Raw genomic sequence first — 18,572 nt, forward strand, 5'->3', positions numbered from 1 at the left:
AAGGTGATAGAGACAGTAATACAAGGCATTACATTGCTTTGCGATTTTGGCACTTAGAAGAAGTTTTGGGTAACCTATAATTGAAGGAAGTAATGATAACATAATTACGGAATAGAATATCTATCAGAATTTATACTGATTTAGATCAATACAATTACACAATTTTTCAATTAACTAAAAGCCTCTACACTAATGAACAAACTTGTATATTATTCCTTAAAACAGAATCACAATCAATGTTATATTAAGTACATAATTTTATATTACCTACATAAAACTGAGATCTTTTTAAAGAATAGCGGCGTTAGTTCTATTCGTTGAAGTACCTATTAAAGACGTTATCAGGCGATATTATATAAAAAGCTTTACCCTCGGTATGCGATGCTTATCTTCATTGCAATAGGATAGAAGGCTAGATCGTCTGGCGTACATATACCTAGTAAGAGACAGTGTTTGTTAAAAATCGGTTAACAAATTTGCATATAGATAATGTTGATGTGAAATATTATTTTCATAACCAATTCGATAAGCTTTTAAAATTTATTTAACGACTCTAAGCTATATTTACGGTAATTCTGTTTTAGTATTAAATAGAGAATGTTATTTAATTACGTTTAGCAAAGCTGTGAGTATGTTTGATGGATATTCAAATTAAATATTAATCGTCATCATAAACAATGTCGGATTTGAAAAAAATCCAAAATCCACTTTTTATCATACCTATTTGGATATTACATTGACTAAATATTACGGCTACATAAAAAAAAATTCGATGTGTTTTAAATTTCAAATTAATCAAGGAATAGTGACGGGTTTGATAGGTACGCTCATAGAAGCATGTGATTTTTCTAGAAAACTGTGTAATTTAATGTTATTATTTTGTTTCAAAACAAACCCTTTTGTTCGCTTGCATGCCAATTTTCATAATTACAGAATATGAATTAAAAAAGTTATGACAAAAAAACGAACGTGATTATATTATTTTGGAATGGATGTCCTGTAAAGTTTACGTTTATTTGTCCTGTAAAGTTTACGTTTAAGTTTATTTGTCAGATCCGTCACTATTCTACGACTATGACGATTTTATCCTATGAATCAAATTACCAACCGCCATTAGTAAAACATAGTTTGCAAAAAAAAATTGACCTAACCGAAAACACTGTATCCTGTTTCTTGATACAACTAAGATATACCTTTACGGACATTTACATATAAGTGTATCGATCTACATAATGTATTGAAATTTAAAAGATATCTTTGGAGACTGTTTAGTCTCTTGGTTTCCATTTTTGTTAATTTTGTCGTGTGTTTGTTATTTTGAATGCGTTATAGTTAAATTTATATTGCTATTATAATTGGATAGTTGGTAGGATATTTGTACGAACCAAGGCTGTACATTTTTCTCGCTCAGGCTTATAATACTAAGAGTATTATAAGCGCGGCGATTTCCTAAATCATTGGAGTTACGCCCCGAGAGTATAGCCAGACGTAGGCACTCTCTTCGACTGTTACATTGCATTCATTCGTCACATAGCAATTCATATTTAGTTATTTCTCTTATATTCCATTGTTGTACGCGAGTGATTAATAGGTATAGAGTAAAACTAAAATCCTCTATTATTTAATGCACCCGACAGGAACCGTACAATATTAATAAATAAACATACACTTCAATGACGTCATATCAACTGCAAAAAGAATTTTCATTACAATTAAATTAAAACAAATCTTAGACAAGTATCCGCCATAGTTAAGTTTAAGTGTGATTACGCGAAGTGCGCAGTAAAACGTAAAAGTTTACTGTTTAAAGCCAGCCCTAGAGCTTGAATAAAACATTCAATTCGCGGGATATCTACTCTACTTGATTAGCTTGCCTTAATCGCTCACTCACATTACAACAACTAACACACTCCGAGATGAAAACTCCGTTCGGATAGTATCAAAGACCCTCAACCATTCAATCTAGTGTGTTATAAGTAATCATTTTTTTTTTATTCATCGTTGACTAATAGAAGGTCTGCCAAGGATAGAGAGACGTGGAAACAATTGGGGGAGGCCTATGTGGACAGACAACCTGACCAAAGTGGTTGCTAATAAATTATTAGTTTCGCTATGTAAATTAGATTTCAGCATACTACTGTTAAATAAGAATAGCATGTAAAGTAAAAAAATCATTTAACCATATATGTAACATAATGTACACTTATGACTCGTCAGTAAAGAAATAAATACATATTAATGCTTCTAATACATTTACTGCTTTTCTCAAATCAAGGGCGTAGAACGGAAGAGAAAAACTGGCAATAAACTCTCCGCCACTCTTTTTAATCGCCTTTTTTTTACACAACGTTTGTAAGGAGCTGCAACCATTACACCATGTTCCACATGACATATCAAGTAATTAATAATATTAACATAAATTAAAAAAAAACAAAGACTTGTCCCCCCCTATCAGCAGGAGGCATGGTGACATAGGAGCACGCACATACATTATCGTGGGAACAAACACATAGTCGAAATAACCAACATCACCGCATATACGAATTCAAGTACGACCAGTCACCACAAGCAGCACCCGTTCACGAGCATGACGCATGGCCAGCCATCGGCATGTAAGTTAAAAAGGTCAGCGAATAAAGGGCTTTTATTATTATTATAGTAGTGAATCTCTTCTTCGTTTGGTTCCTCTCCATTACTGGGGGTTGGCCATCAGTCTCTCAATAGTAAATATAAGAGAATGCAACTGAGCTACTAAATTTTATACTAGATTTTGGTCGATGGCTTTCCTCCTACTCCGATCGCTTACTCACCGCTGAGTGTCGCGATGCCTCCGACCTTGATGCCCTGTTTCCATCTCTGACGATCTCCAACTAGGTGAATATTGTCGCGAGACCTTAGTGCCCAGGTTTGTTGATACCTGGTTGGTCCATAGTGTTGGGACGCATTCCCTTGGTCTCTTTCCCTCAATTTTTCCGTGTATTATAAGTTAATAATATTGTCGTTAGGTATTCGGGCAATGTGGTGGATGGTTTGTAATACATTTCAATGAACGGTTATTTCGACTTAGTTGATAAGTGGAGTTTTATAACATGGCTAGTACTATACACCAGCGACCTACCCTGTTATATACCAATACTTTGGGATTGATGTTCTCCAGTTCAAACAATTTGTATGACAATACTTGGCGATTAAAAAGAGTGGCGGAAAGTTTCTTGCCAGTTCTTCTTACCCGCTCTACGCCCTTGACTTGCGAACTGGTAGTTAATGTAAATTTACAATTAATCTAACTTCTTTCTGACAATTCATAAGTGTAATGTTTACCTACCTGAATAAAGATATTATGAGTTTGAATTATTTCACGTAAGTCTTTTCATTTTCCTGCTTAATACATAGCCTATAATACTCACAAGTTTCGTGGCTATTGGTAAAAGAATTTTCAAAATAAGGTACAGTAGATTCTACAACTACTATCCCCCTAGTATCCCCTACAATCTCAAAAGCTTTTACCTCTTAGATTACCTAAAAGATACAAATAATAGTATAGAAAACCAATAATTGGATAACAATACTATTATTTCGTGTCCTATTTTAAAAAAGCTCGCCTAAGCTCCTATAAGCCATTTGTATTGGATATAAGAAAAATAATTATTAAACAAAATCGTTCTTTTATCGGCGAAGAAAAATAAAACCGAATACCTTAGATAATAATAGGCTTTTATTGCGCTATTTCATTGCGTAATAAATTTTTATAAGCCTTCTCTGTTTTACAATTATTGATAATGACAATATTTATATAATAGATATTTATATAATAAATAGATAATGACGACAAATTAATAAATATTTAGCGACCATGCGAAATGGAATTATTAATGAAGCATAAAATATACATTGGTTGTTATTATGGTCAGAATAAATTAATGGTCAATGTATACCTTTTGTTAAGATTTCTATATCGTGATCATTATTTTTTTCTAAACAGACAAACTTACGTTCAGCCATTTGTGCCTGACACTCGCAGTCGACTTTTAGGGTTTAAAGCCGATTTCCTCTCAATGTTTTGGTTCGTCGGACGAGGGAGTTTTAAATGCGAAAGTCCATTGGTGCACAGACAGTAATCGAACTTACGATTTCAGGAATGAGAGTCGCACGCAGAAACCACAAGGTCAACACTGCTCAGTTTGTTTATATTAAGTTTACGTTGGTGGTACACTTGTTAATAAACACGCATTTTGTACTTTTGACTTACTAATTCTATATGCTACAGTACTTTACATACTAGACCAGGGTCGATAATTCTTGAAACAAAAAAAATAATAGTAGGATGAAAACCATTGGAAAAGAAGGAGAATATTATAAAAATTAAAGGAATAAATTACGGGCGATCTGAGGTCGGAAAGGGGTGAGTTTTTAAAGGTAAAAGCGGTTTATTTCGATTTCCGGCAAAACTAAAAGTCCTATGGAAAAAAGTCAAATGGCAAAGCTAAAAACCGTTAGCCTAGCCAGTATTCGAGATACAGGAGCAATATCTTAATATATATAAATTACGTGTCACGTTGTTTGTCCGCTATGGACTCCTAAACTACCGAACCGATATCAATCAAATTTGCACACCGTGTGTAGTTTGATCCAACTTAAAAGATAGGATAGCTTACATTTCAATTTATACCCGCAATATTATTTTATTGCAAAATATTTGTTTATTATTTGATAGTCACAATTCTAACAGATGGCGCTGTGTTGAAAGTACCAACGTTTTACATAAGCTACAATTTAATGACATAACCACCAAAAAAGCATGGTGGTCCCCATGACTGGTGTTCTCCTACCGTTTCCGGTCGCTTGCTAGTATATTTATAAAAATACACGTGCAGTCTGAGTTAGTTTAAGAGAATTGTGACAAATTTACTGCATTTTTCAAGAGAAGATTTACTGTGTGAATGCTTTTAACCTTTTGAAATATATTTTTTTAATTGAAAGTGATCCTGAAGAGGTCACAGGGCTCTGTTAATGAGCGCTGCAAATTACATAACGTAGCGCGATCCACTCAACACTAAGCTACGCCGTTACACACAGCCTTCGTAGCGTACTACGTAATCGCTAAAAGCTACGACACTCTATGTCAACGTTTCATTCGTTCGTAAAAAATATGTTCTTAAATCAACATGAAAACTTTTTTTTTTAAATCAGTTTTAAATCGCGCAGCCCGGACATACAACGACCACTATTTAAGCCTTGACTTGTTTATGCTATTACGGTATATGTTCAATACTCCTTGTATTTTAACTAGATAATGAGTTATAATAAAACTTTCAATGTATTAAATACTTTTTTTCTATTATTAGAGTAGTTTTTTCTACAAACGTAGAATAAGGCGAAAGATAAAAATTCTTAAAAAGATTTTTATCTTGTTACGCCAAAGAAGTATAACTTCTAACGCGTGTTCATAAGTACACACATAATATATAAATTTTTGTTTTAGTTTTTCGTTTCATAAATATTTGCACCTTTTTGTACATATTATGTATTCCATGTTTGGCTATATGTTTAGTGTAATTGTTTTTTGTTGTATATAATATATGTTAGCTGTAGGATAACGAAATAAATAAATAAATCCATTTCTACAATAGTTAACTCGCGGGATTCTAGACAATTTGACGGGATTGTAATATTTCAGAATGCTTTGAATCTATGCCTACAGCGTATTTAATATTGAGACATAGACAATTTATTTACGTTATAACTCTGTATGACTAAGATTTATTTTCAATAGAAATGTCTTCAAAGAGTGTAAAAGAGAATTTGTTGAGTGAAAATTCCTTGTATAGTTTATAAACCGTCAGGTTTTGAGTAAGGCAATATCATGGGATTCAAACGAAAGGAAATTGCTTTTGCTGTCAAAGGAGTGCCTTGAGACGAAGCAGGGAAACTTTAACTACAGACCGCACCCATGTATTATGATTCTATAAATAAAATTTATTTTATACCATAAACTACAAATTTTCTATAAAAATGTTAAGCGGTAATTTAGTTCGGTGGCGGTTTTTTGTATGGTGAATGGAGATGTTGAAATAAAACTCTTTGTTTGAAGCTTACAACTGACTTTAATGGTTTAAAATATGATCTTATAACTAACACAAAGTTAGGAGTATAGAGGTTGCGACGCTCACAAAAACAAACTTGGCTTATCTAAGGGTTCATAAATCTAAATGACACTTATGTTATTGGACATTATCGGAGACGAGAATGTTAAAATATAATTTATAAATGTGGTAAAAATAAAGGGATCATCATTGGCTTCCATGTTTGTTTGTTTACATTTGGTTTACGCTTGTTACGTAGCCCTATACCATGGAATCTGCATTTCGCAATATATAAAGAATAACACGACCCTAACTTTACATGGTGTCAGCGGAATTTCGTATGTCGCAACTTACAAGAGTCACACGAGCCTCACGTTGCATAGTGTCAGCAATTGGTGCCTCTTCGAACCTTATTGTTTCTATATTTAACGTGCATTCAATTTCCTTACTTCGGGTTGTTTAGCCGTAATTTTAGTTATAATTTAAATTGTAATTTTATTTTAAAATAAATTAGTTTAAAACATTTGGTTTTTTTTAAACCTTCGACTGTAGCCTTCGTAATTCGCTTCTAATTATTACCTAAAATATTTATATGTAACTTACCAAAGGTTACATCATTCGGTTCAAGTGCGGTTTTTTACGCTTGACGTCATATCGCCGACATTCGTTAGATAACGTTAATCTTTCGTTCTCGTATAGAAGTAAAACATAGTAAAGTAACATTTAGCAACGATACATATTTCACATAAATCTATACCTGATTTCAAAGCAGTGCAGTGTTGGCCTAGTCGCAGTGTGCGACTCTCATCCCTAAGGTCGTAGGGTCGATTTCCCCTGTGCGCCAAAAACTTTCAGTGTTCAACACTCGCCCGTATGGTGAAGGCGAGCGAGGAAACCGGCATGCCTTAGACCTCAAAACTCGATGATGTGTCAGACACAGAAGACTGATCTACGTGCCTATTCGTAACAACAAATCTTCGTGATCATTTGTCAGACACATAAATCTGAAGTCCAGACCTAATTTGCACAAAATCAAAGTTTATTATTTATTTCAGTATTTAAATATTACTTTTAAGTAAAGCAAAATGATAAGCTATTCAAATCCGAATGAATAAATAGAACTGATCGTTATGATAAGTAAAGTCCGTAGTCGGCACTCGAGACTTGGCCCGTGCCAGGTTATATTATGATATCACCTACTTTGCTACTCTACCACGTTGCCTAAAGTTATCATACTTTTTGGCTCGAGTTCTGCAAGACATCACGTTATTATTCCCTCTGGAACCGTTTATAATACTTGTAATATTATATTGGATTGTTTGAGATATCGCTTGTAAGAATAGCTGGTGTGCGTGTCCATAAATATCAAAATCGTGTCACAGAATAAAACAATAAAAAACCTGTGTGAAAAGAGTGAGCCTTTACTAATCGCCCAAGCTTATTTTTGGCTCAAATTATTTAGTGGTTTCTAATGATTTATGATCGAAATATCTCATGAATTGTGTATGTTATTATAATACTTACCTTTAGTGAACTTCTCAACGGGGATCCAGCAAATGAAATTGTATAATAAATAACAAAATGTTATTCTTTTCATATAAATCATAATAATTAATCAATATTTTTAATTTAGTTAAAATATGCTTGACCCGAAGAAATTTTTGTTTCACAGAAAATGTCCTTTAAATTTAGGTAATATAGCGATTCAGTCAAGGATACTGGTTTCTTGAAGTCCTATTATATTATATACATAATCTTCTGGAAATGTGTAAGAAGTTAAACTATTTACCTTTAGCCGCAAGTTGCTTATAACGCCTCACTTATACTCTAATCCCCTTAATCAGAAGAACCTGGTACACAGATGAACTGCTACACTGAAATAGGCAGCTTAGTACAACAATAAAGTGTTTTAGATAAAAGTCACTCAACTGAGAAAGCAACTAAACTAAAATCGAAAAGCATTTCTCATTTAATCTGCGTTGTAGTAGTTAGAGTAGTTAGAGTTATTGGTTTAAAAAACTAGACGTTAATTACTTAATAATGTTCACTTTGGAGTAAGAAACTCTTGGGGCCTAGTGTACGAGTGCAAAGCCATTAATCAAAAATTTTATTTGGCGCCTGGTAGATTAGGTTAATATTAGGATCGTCATGCTCGCTTAAATGTCATTGCTTGTGGCGGCGTCCATGCGTCGGGTTGTCTCTCTCCCTAAAATATGGCGAGGGGGCCGATGGCTGGCCATGCGTCATACTCGTGAACGGGTGCTACTTGTGGTGACTGGTCGTACTTGAATTCGTGTATGCGGTGATGTTAATTATTTCGACTATGTGTTTGCGTGTTGTTCCCACGAGAATGTTAGTGCGTGCTCCTATTTCACCATGCCTCCTGCTGATAGGGGACAAGTCTTTGTTTTTATTTATGTTATTATTATTAATTACTTAAAATGTCATGTGGAACATGGTGTAATGGTTGCAGCTCCTTACAAACGTTGTGTAAAAAAAAAAAAAAACATGGCGATTAAAAAGAGTGGCGGAGAGTTTATTGCCAGTTCTTCTCTTCCGTTCTACGCCCTTGATTTGAGAACTGGCAGTAAATGTAAAATTAGAAGCATTAATATTTATTTCTTTAATGACGAATCACAAGTGTACATTGTGTTACCTACGTGAATAAATGATTTTTGAATTTGAATTTGATTGTACCGGTGCCCACAGAACTGGTGCTTTTCTCTATATATATCTATCGAAATACAGCTTGGAAACGCCAGCATTAAAGATACCTCGGGGACCACACTTGTAAAATTTATTTTCGTCTTTTAATTAAGATTCTATTGTAAGCTACTAATTATTATAATGTAGTTATAGTGTCATTATTAATAAATCTATTAATTTTCTGGAAAACGTTGACTATTTACTCTTGCTCTTCACGCCATCCTCATTCTAGATGTGTTTACTCTCATAATATTTACTATACACGCTCGTCTCTCGTGTTCCTTCCTTTTTCACCAAGTTCCTGGATCTTCTGAGTGACACACAGTTTGCCACAACTTCAGAAAGACAAGATCATCAACAGATCAGAATTTCATATTGATAAATTAGAGATGGTGTACTTCGCAAAACGTTTATTGAAAGACAGCTGCTCAGTGCTCAGTGTTGCCAACTTAGTCTACAAAATATCTAACACCTTCCCCCTTAAATGCTAAGCTCTCTTACATAGCTAATTAATTAGTTAATAAACTCTGTGTTCTAAAGATTTTTAAGATATATATCGAATACCTTGGTAAATTCTCAAGTAGGTACGCGTGGGTTCGTATCCCATCCTCGTCGCCACTGATAAATTAAAGATGGTGTACTTCGCAAAACGTTTATTGAAAGACAGCTGCTCAGTGTTGCCAACTTAGTCTACAAAATATCTAACACATATAACACAATGTTAAACAAACGAACATTGAAAAATATTAAATAAACTTATTCACTATAATTAATTAAACAAACTTAGACGTCAAATTTGATAATTGTTAAAACAAAAGTACAACTGTAACATTAATTTAACTGACTGACACTCACTTACCTGGAACATCTTTATTAAACAAGCAAATAAAGGTTAACACATTGGAAGAAAATAACATAAAACCTCATTTTATACGCATTTATCCAAAACACTTGTTTGTCACGAATGTTTGCACCTGTGAGTTGTAAGCACTTTCCCTATGACGTGAACGGGTCTACGGAGAACGGTCACGTCCGGCTGAAGGCAATTCACCTCCGCATATTAGTTTATCGCTTCCCTCGGAAGGGCTAATCCCATTGAACCCTTGCTAAAACGACCCCATCCCTGCCCCAAACGACGCCCGCTGCACCGCTGTCCCAACACGACCGATTCACACTCAATATTGGATTAAAAAGGCACTTCACACTTTTTATTTTCACTTACTCTTAAAATGACGTGATGAATGACTTGGGTAGCGCTTACTTATCTACGTAAAGTTGTTTCTTTGAATATCTTGACTAAATTCTTATCAACGCGTAATTTTTTTTAAGAAACTTTGTATTTCACTAGTGAGTGAATTGTTAAATTGTTTTTATTAAAAATAATAATAATTTGAACGTAGTAAAACTACTCAGAAATTCTCATGAATGGTATAACTAGTATTTTTACTTTTTATAAAGAAATTCAATCTAGTAAAAACTGAATTGAGAAACGATTCGTCTTACGTAATAATATCAGAGAAAAGAAAACGGTTCAGAGCACAAGACGTGTTCCGTAATGGCGGCAATTCCGCGCGGAACTTTTGTAGCTGTTCCGCGCAATAAAGGCAAATACACGGCGAATAACTCGACTCGGAGAAATGCTTGTTACATTACCACTGAATGGATGACTACCTGCTGATTGTAAAGTAAAACAGAACACTATTGCATTTTGTTTAAAAAGGAGGTTGTTCAATTTAAGAGTTGGGTTTTTGAAACCGAATATAGTTTGCATAAACCAGTCAGCAAATGCGGGCCATTAGATACAATAACTAGATCAAAACGCGAAGCAAGCCATCACTAGCATTGCGAGTCGGCTAGAGCTGCATGACGTTATCATTCCGAATGCGCGATTGGATCGTGTCCAAGAATAATATCAACCGAAGAATTGCTAAGAATTTCATTTCGAATTCAAATGTAAGTACAATAGAAAATAACAATTTCCCTAGATCGGCATCCGGCAGCTTAGTTATGGCGGGTCGCGTGCGTGCGCGTAGTGCTCCCGGGAGGCCGCCTGGGCTACTGTTCTCTACTTTATGAACCGATTTAGCACGGTGCGAGTTATGGGTCCATATTGGACCCTATCACAGTATTTTATTCAGAAATTCTACCAACGACTTTTCCATAACCATTCATTTTCATCTATTGGCTTTGGGAGCGTTCAAGTATTACGTAACGCAATTTTTGGAGATTATTGACCCCCCTCCATGTAACTCGCCGTAACGTTATTCAGTACCCAAGTACAGTACTGTACCCAAGTATAGTAAAACGTTTCGTGACCACCTAGTGACTCTTTAGTTAATATTATGTGGTGTAAGTCGAAAAAAATATTAACAATAACGCGTAATTTAATCCCCGCCCCGCATCGTAACGTTTTACAAAAGGACCCCCCCTCCCAAAATACGTTACGTAAAACTTGAACGCTCCCTTTGCACCCCATAAAAAGGCATCCAAGCTTATATTTACGTAATGTGTTTTCCTAAGTTTCTCTGTAAATCGGAGATATATCTGAACAAGTATTATTTGTAGTTAACTTACCCTCGATTCTTTAAGGGTAAGCCATTAAAGGACGTCTCTGTAGTATTTGCTGAAATCTTAGACTATCTGTCTTTAAGAGCTCGTTAAGTTATCCGATTGTCATTCAAATAAAACTCGAGTCATGTTTCTGATTGATTCTAGTTCAGCGAGTACACGCTGGCAGGAAGCGATGGTCCCTAATCTATTAGCCAAGTTGAATTATGGCAAGAATGCTATTACCATAAGCTTGAACCGGTCCTGAATAATTCATTCCAAATTATGTCATTGACAACTCAAATTTGTTCACTAAAATTATAGTTGTGGTTTTGTTCCGACGTAAATTTCGGAACAATTTTCGACGTGATTCGTAGGCCGTGTTCATTATTCCATTTAATAATTATCTATTAATTTATAGTTAGCGTCGGTCGTTTATATTTGAGCTCGTTGTTTGAGAAGTGATCTCGCTTTGGATTTAGCGTTTACGTTGAGCTTTGTGAGCCAAGCTTGTGCTAACAATGAATTATTTGTAGGCTCTTTACACCAGCCACTTTCGTTCACTTCTTAATATTTATAAAGAACACAGTTGGCAAGTTCACAGCAAGAGAAAATCCAGTGGCGCTACAACCCTTTAGTAATGTTGGCCTGAGAATTCATTTGTTTGTTTAATCTGAAGGCTAGTCCGGACAGCCTTTTTTTATGTTACAGGAGGCAGACGGGTAGGAGGCTCACCTGATGTTAAGTGATACCGCCGCCCATGGACACTCGCACTGCCAGAAGGCTCGCAAGTGCGCTGCCGGCTTTTTAAGAATTGGTACGCACTTTTCTTGAAGGACCCTAAGTCGAATAGGTTCGGAAATACTTCAGTGGGCAGCTGGTTCCACATAGTGGTGGTGCGTGGCAGAAATTGCCTTAAGAATAGCTCAGTTGTGGAACAACGGACGTCAAGGTGATACGCCTTCGTTCTGTACTTGAAATATGTAGATTTTTGGGTCTGGGCGCCGGTTTCCTCACGATGTTTACCTTCACTAGGCTAACACTATTCATTAGAAGAACTAGACATACAAATAATATAGTAAGAATAGAGTTAGTATCTTTCAGTAAAACGCCATTTTGTTGATAACAGTCCCCGGTAGACGTAACTGGAATTTAACGAGCATTTGTTTCGTGTTTATCTTGATCCTATCGTTTCCCGCTTTTTCAATATTTCGTAATTGTTACAGAAATGTTTGTTGCCCCATAACTTTAATGCTTTTTAATATTTTATTGCTTTGATGTCGATAAGGATTTTATTTTACCATAAAATTAAAGTTGGTAAAGTTGATAGCTCTGTGCGAGTCTAGGTCAAAGCGAAAGTTTTATAATTATTTCATACTTTTAAAAACTGTAACATTTCTTAACATTTCGCTTTGATGAATTTCTCGTTCCATTAGCTTTGGTGTTTTAGAAGAATTTTGATAGCCTCATCCCAGTTATCTATATATATAATAATAAAACCCGTTTTCCGTTGTCACGACATAACATGAAAACGGCTTGACCGATTTGTCTGATTTTTTGTTTGTTGTGTTTGTAAGTGTCTGGAGAAGGTTCTTATAAAAGAAAAAAAGATAAAAATTGCGCGGAAAATTAGAAAATTTAAGAATACTTAACCACCATACGATTCGAACTTTTTGATGTTACCTTATGGCGTTTGACATAACATTGACAGAATCCGTGCTGCAAATATCGTCAAAGAGGATGTAAGAAAAATGAATATCGTTTAAAATCAATGCTTCGATCGGAGTTATTATATTGATAATATAATAATATGCGAGCCAGAAAAACAAACAAAGAATGTTGTATAACATAAAGCATTAGAATAATAAACACTTTGTTTCTGAAATATTTTTTTAATTAATTATACCAATTTGAAATCAATATTCATAGTTAAGACAGAACAACGTCTGTCGGGTCCGCTAGTGAGTTTATAAAATCGATTGGATATGAATAAACATCTTGGCTACGACTAATAAAATGAAGTGTCAAAGTCAAATCATTTATTTCAATTAGACCATCTAAAATGGCACTTTTGAACGTCAAAAAAAATACAAAGAAGATTCTAGTTGCCCCTTCCAAAAGGTAGTTTCGTGTGGAGAAGAATGGGCAAGAAACTCCACACTTACTCATTTAAAATAGGTTTACAATATTTGTTACATTTGTTAAATAATTATATGTGAAGACAATGTACTCTTAGAATAAACTACTATACTAAAAAAGTTAGTATACATGTTCCTCACATATTTACAAATATCGAAACCGTAGAATATTAACATTACATAGTAATAAAAATATTAAAAAAACACAACAAAACAGTGTGTGACATAAAATAAAATAGTTACATTATAAATAAAAAATAACAAAAATATGTTAAAGCAAAAAATCAGCAACCAATTTGATTTTGTCCAGGCTCTATGATTGTCCTATGGAGCAGGACCAGCATGTTTCCAAGCATTGCAAGCAAGTGAACTGTTTAATAGTGGAAAAATGTGCTAAAGACGTTACAGTAAAGGCTTGAAAGTACTAAACAATTGAAACAAGTATGCGGATTGTGTAACAAACTCTTAGTTCAGCCAACAATGTAGTCTACAATGAGTTGAACATTTTAATTTCCCGGAGCCAGTGACTGTGTGACAATCTCGGTACTAGTCTCGAATACCGGTTCTAGAATCGGGAAACATTTTAATGTATGAAAATTGTTACCACATAAAATTAAACGGGTTTTGTAATAAACAGTACGTAGTAGTACTGTAGTAGTACTGAGAGTACCTTTAAGTAAAAGTTCTTTTCCATTCCTCGAGTTACACTGTTGAGAAAAAATGCAAATAAATGAACCATGCAACTTATCTAATATATATAAAATTCTCGTGTCGCGGTGTTTGTAGTTAAACTCCTCCGAAACGGCTCGACCGATTCTCCTAAAATTTTGTGTGCATATTGGGTATGTCTGAGAATCGGACAACATCTATTTTTAATCCCCCTTAATGTTAAGGGTAGTCCACCTCTAAATTTTTATTTTAATTTTAGATAAATTTTTAGTTTTTTTGTTTGTTATGATACAGCATTACAAAATACATACAACCCCTAATTTTCACCCCTCTAAGATCAACACCTATTTTTTATTATAAATGATATACATGGCAAAATGACGTTTGCCAGGTCAGCTAGTATTATAAGTTTCATATCTGAGATGTTTTCAAAATGTTCTAACAAATCCTGTAAACGATAAAACTATGCTGTACCGAAAGCTCGTACCGGTTTACCGGTTATTTGCAACATTAACATGAAGTGCACATTTGTCTTCGTGACACTTGACGGCTGATAGCAACGTTTCACTTACATCCTGCAACTTAATGCACGGAGCTTTAGGGATCAAGCGCTTTTCTTAAAACTAGACTAAACTGAAATCGCTTTTTAGACGTTTTTAAAAAGACTTATGTACTAAACCGTTTAATATAGAATAGTTTTAACTACTCGAGTATAAAAAAATAATAAATCAGTGGTGCTACAACCTCTTTAGGTCATTTTTAAATCTAATATACCTATTAGATTTAAAAATTAGTAGGTGATCAGCCTCCAGACACGCCGTCGACTTTTTGAGTCGTGTCGGTTTCCTCACGATTTTTTCCTTCACCGTTAGAGCAAATGTTAAATGCGCACATAGAAAGAAAATTGGTGCACAGCCGGGGTTCGAACCTACGATCTCAGGTATGAGAGTCGCACGCTGAAGCCACTAGGCCAACACTGCTCCATCAACTACGATCAGTTTGTCCAATATTTTTGTAATATATATATATATATATATATAACAGTTGCGCGTGTTTTGTTCGTCCGATTTGGTTTCTATAAAATTGTAATTAGGTTATTCACGCACATCACAACCCTTTAAGGCACTTTCTGTCGCATAAACTCTTTGTGGAACCAGTTGCCAGTAGAGGTTTTACCGAACTATTACATCTTAGGGGCCTTCAATAAAAGAACGTAGCCTTACCTCCAGCTATCTAATAAAAAAAATGCGCTCATATAATACATAAATCCTTAAGTGTAAGTTTCATCGCACGGACATATTAATTGGTGTATTATTAAATTAAGGAAATTACACTACGGGAATAGTAATTCTAAGCAAAACAAACATAACTTTCAATACAAATGTAATTACTATACACGTTTTAAACAGTGTGTCGCTTAAGAGTTTAATTTGTTGTACAAGTTTTGTCTTAATAATGTGCAAGTTAATAGAAAGTTAGTGGGTGAATATTAGAATTCCTTAAGCTTGGTCCCAGAGCGACAGAGGACAAAGAAGCCAGGAGTATTGACTCGGGAATTCTGTTTGTTATCTATACTTGATATTTTCTACAGACAATGTAACTAATAATAGACCATTGTTGGCCGAGCGGTTAAAAGTGCGACTCTCATCCCTGAAGTCGTGGGTTCAAATCCGGCTGGCTTCTACGGTCATTTAATTTTATATGATCCAACTATATAAAGCGCAAATTCTGCCCCACATGGAGTACTGCTCTCACCTCTGGGCGGGGGCTCTCCAGTACCAGCTCCTTCCACTTGACCGTATACAACGCAGAGCGGTTCGAATCGTCGACGACCAATCCCTCTTGTTGCGTAGAGATGTGGGGTCACTCTGCATCTTCTACCGCATTTACCATGGAGAGTGTTCTGAGGAGTTGTTCGGATTAATACCTGCAGCTGAATTTCATCATCGGACGTCGAGACAGAATACGAAATTCCACCCGTATCACCTCGACGTCCGCCGTTCCACAACTGAGCGTTTTTCAAGGCAGCACAACCACTATGTGGAACCAGCTGCCTACTGAAGTATTTCCGAACCAATTCGACTTAGGGTCCTTCAAGAAAAGAGCGTACTTATTCTTAAAAGGCCGGCAACGCACTCGCGAGCCCTCTGGCATTGAGAGTGTCCATGGGCGGCGGTATCACTTAACATCAGGTGAGCCTCCTGCCCGTTTGCCCCCCGTTCTATAAAAAAAAAAAATATATGAGCTAATAATGTGCCCTTTTGGCGAGGTATACCCGTCTTAGATTCCAAGAAATACGTCTGTCAATCAAAATATATCAATCTGAAACCAATACCAATAAATAATACTCTGGACGTATCTTAGAGATAATTCACTTTTTATACTCCATATAAAAGGCTTGCTAAATTAATTGAAAGCCTACAAGTTACAACAAAAATACAAAATTAATATTTTGTACCTTCTGTATACCTACACAAAACCAACTACTTTTAAAGGTACCAGTAAGCGAGTGAGGCGCAAACTAGCTTATGTGGTCTCTGGCAGAATGACCAGCGCTGTGGAACATTCTGCTCCTCAGCATAATGCTGAGCCAGGGCCAATTACAGCCACAGCACACAGGCATTACATTCTTGAGACGAACCGAATGGGAAAAGGAAAAAAAATATATATATATCTCATAATATCTTTTTATTTAACTTTTTCTCTTTGATTATTGTTATTTTGTGTCTTTATGTGTATGTGTTTTTGTTTGTAATAAATGATATGTCTAAGCCGGCATTGTATCAGTAACAAGTGCAATAAAATATAAGAATCCGGAGAATGTGAAGCCGCCAGCAAATAGACTGAAAGTTTACAAGCCGCTCACGATAAACTCAGATTGTCACTATTACGTAACCTAACACCTCAACGCATTCCGTTTCGTATTATTGTATAGAAACACAACTCAATATAATGACTAGTAACGGGAAAATAAACATAAATTATAGATGTTCATAGATGGAGTCAAAAGAGTTCGTTCTGGTAACCCAGAGATCTCAAACGCTGCAGTAAACGCCAACCAATTAGCGAACATCGACAGCGTAATTCATGTATTCATGTTCACGTAATCAATGTTACGTTTTATACTATTAAGGATACTACTCAGTCAAATCTATCGTTTTTCGTTGTCAGGACATAACATGAAAACGGCTTAACCGATTTGTCTGATTTTTTTTTTGTTGTGTTTGTAATTGTCAGGAGAAGGTTCTTATAAAAGAAAAAAAGAAGAAAATTGCGCGGAAAATTAGAAAATTTAAGAATACTTAACCACCATATAATTTGAACTTTTTGATGTAACCGTGGCGTGTGACATAACATTGACAGAATGCGTGCTGCAAATATCGTCAAAGAGGATGTAAGAAAAATGAATATCGTTTAAAATAAATGCTTCGATCGGAGTTATTATATTGATAATATAATAATATGCGAGCCAGAAAAACAAACAAAGAATGTTGTATATAACATAATGCATTAGAATAATAAACACTTTGTTCCTGAAATATTTTTTAATTAATTATACCAATTTGAAATCAATATTCATAGTTAAGACAGGACAACGTCTGTCGGGTCCGCTAGTATAAAATAAATATGTTTTAAGACTATACAACATGACCGGCAACCAAGTCCCACACTATAAAACACCTTAACAGTAGAAATAAAAATAAAATATCGAGTCGGCGATGTATTTTTATTTATTCACTGACTAAATATAGGGTCTTGCTTTTTTATTTATTACCTTTATACATAATGGATTCTGACTCTGAAGTTGCAACAGTGAAAGTTCAAAAGTCCTATTTGAAGACACAGATTAAAAATATCAGTTTTAAGTCAGTACAACCGATTTATCTCGACAGATTTCAATGTTACATATTACGAATCTCAAAAAAGTAACAAATAACATTTAAAAAAAAATATGTTTATTATGGAACATAAGATACATATGTATCACTTATTCCACGTCATTAAATTGGAATTTGTAGGCATCCCTACTCATCGGCAAAGAAGACAGAGAGTGTAGGCCGAGAGAAAAAGCCGGCGTAAAAAACTCTCGGTACTCTTTTAAAACAGCAAATCATCAAACAACACTTATTTAAAACAAATATCGCAAATTAATTAGAAGTAGCCTGTCTAGCACTAGTCCCAGGCCCTTTTATCAACTAGATAATCGTTGACTTTATAGTAAGCCTTTTTACACAGCTTTTCTTTAATACATTTCTTAAATTTATAGAATGGAGCATTCTGAGTTTCATTCGCGATGTTCATAATTGTTTTGGGTTATTATGTACAAAAGTGAACTTGCTTTCACGATTAGACATTCGTAAACCTAAAATTTCCTGTTTTAGGTTAACGAATATATATAATAATAACCAAACTATTGATTTAGTTCAAA

The 18,572-nt window shown here is 34.8% G+C and overlaps 1 protein-coding gene across 1 annotated transcript in view; it reads left to right on the plus strand.

Annotated features, from left to right (window-relative positions):
- LOC125050678 (hemicentin-2-like) overlaps nt 1-18,572 on the plus strand; it is a 67,633-nt gene that overhangs the window by 464 nt on the left and 48,597 nt on the right. The gene's annotated exons all lie outside the window — the stretch shown is intronic.

This window comes from Pieris napi, chromosome 6 (genome assembly GCF_905475465.1).
Source record: "Pieris napi chromosome 6, ilPieNapi1.2, whole genome shotgun sequence".
In the NCBI taxonomy this organism is placed as follows: Eukaryota; Metazoa; Arthropoda; class Insecta; order Lepidoptera; family Pieridae; genus Pieris; species Pieris napi.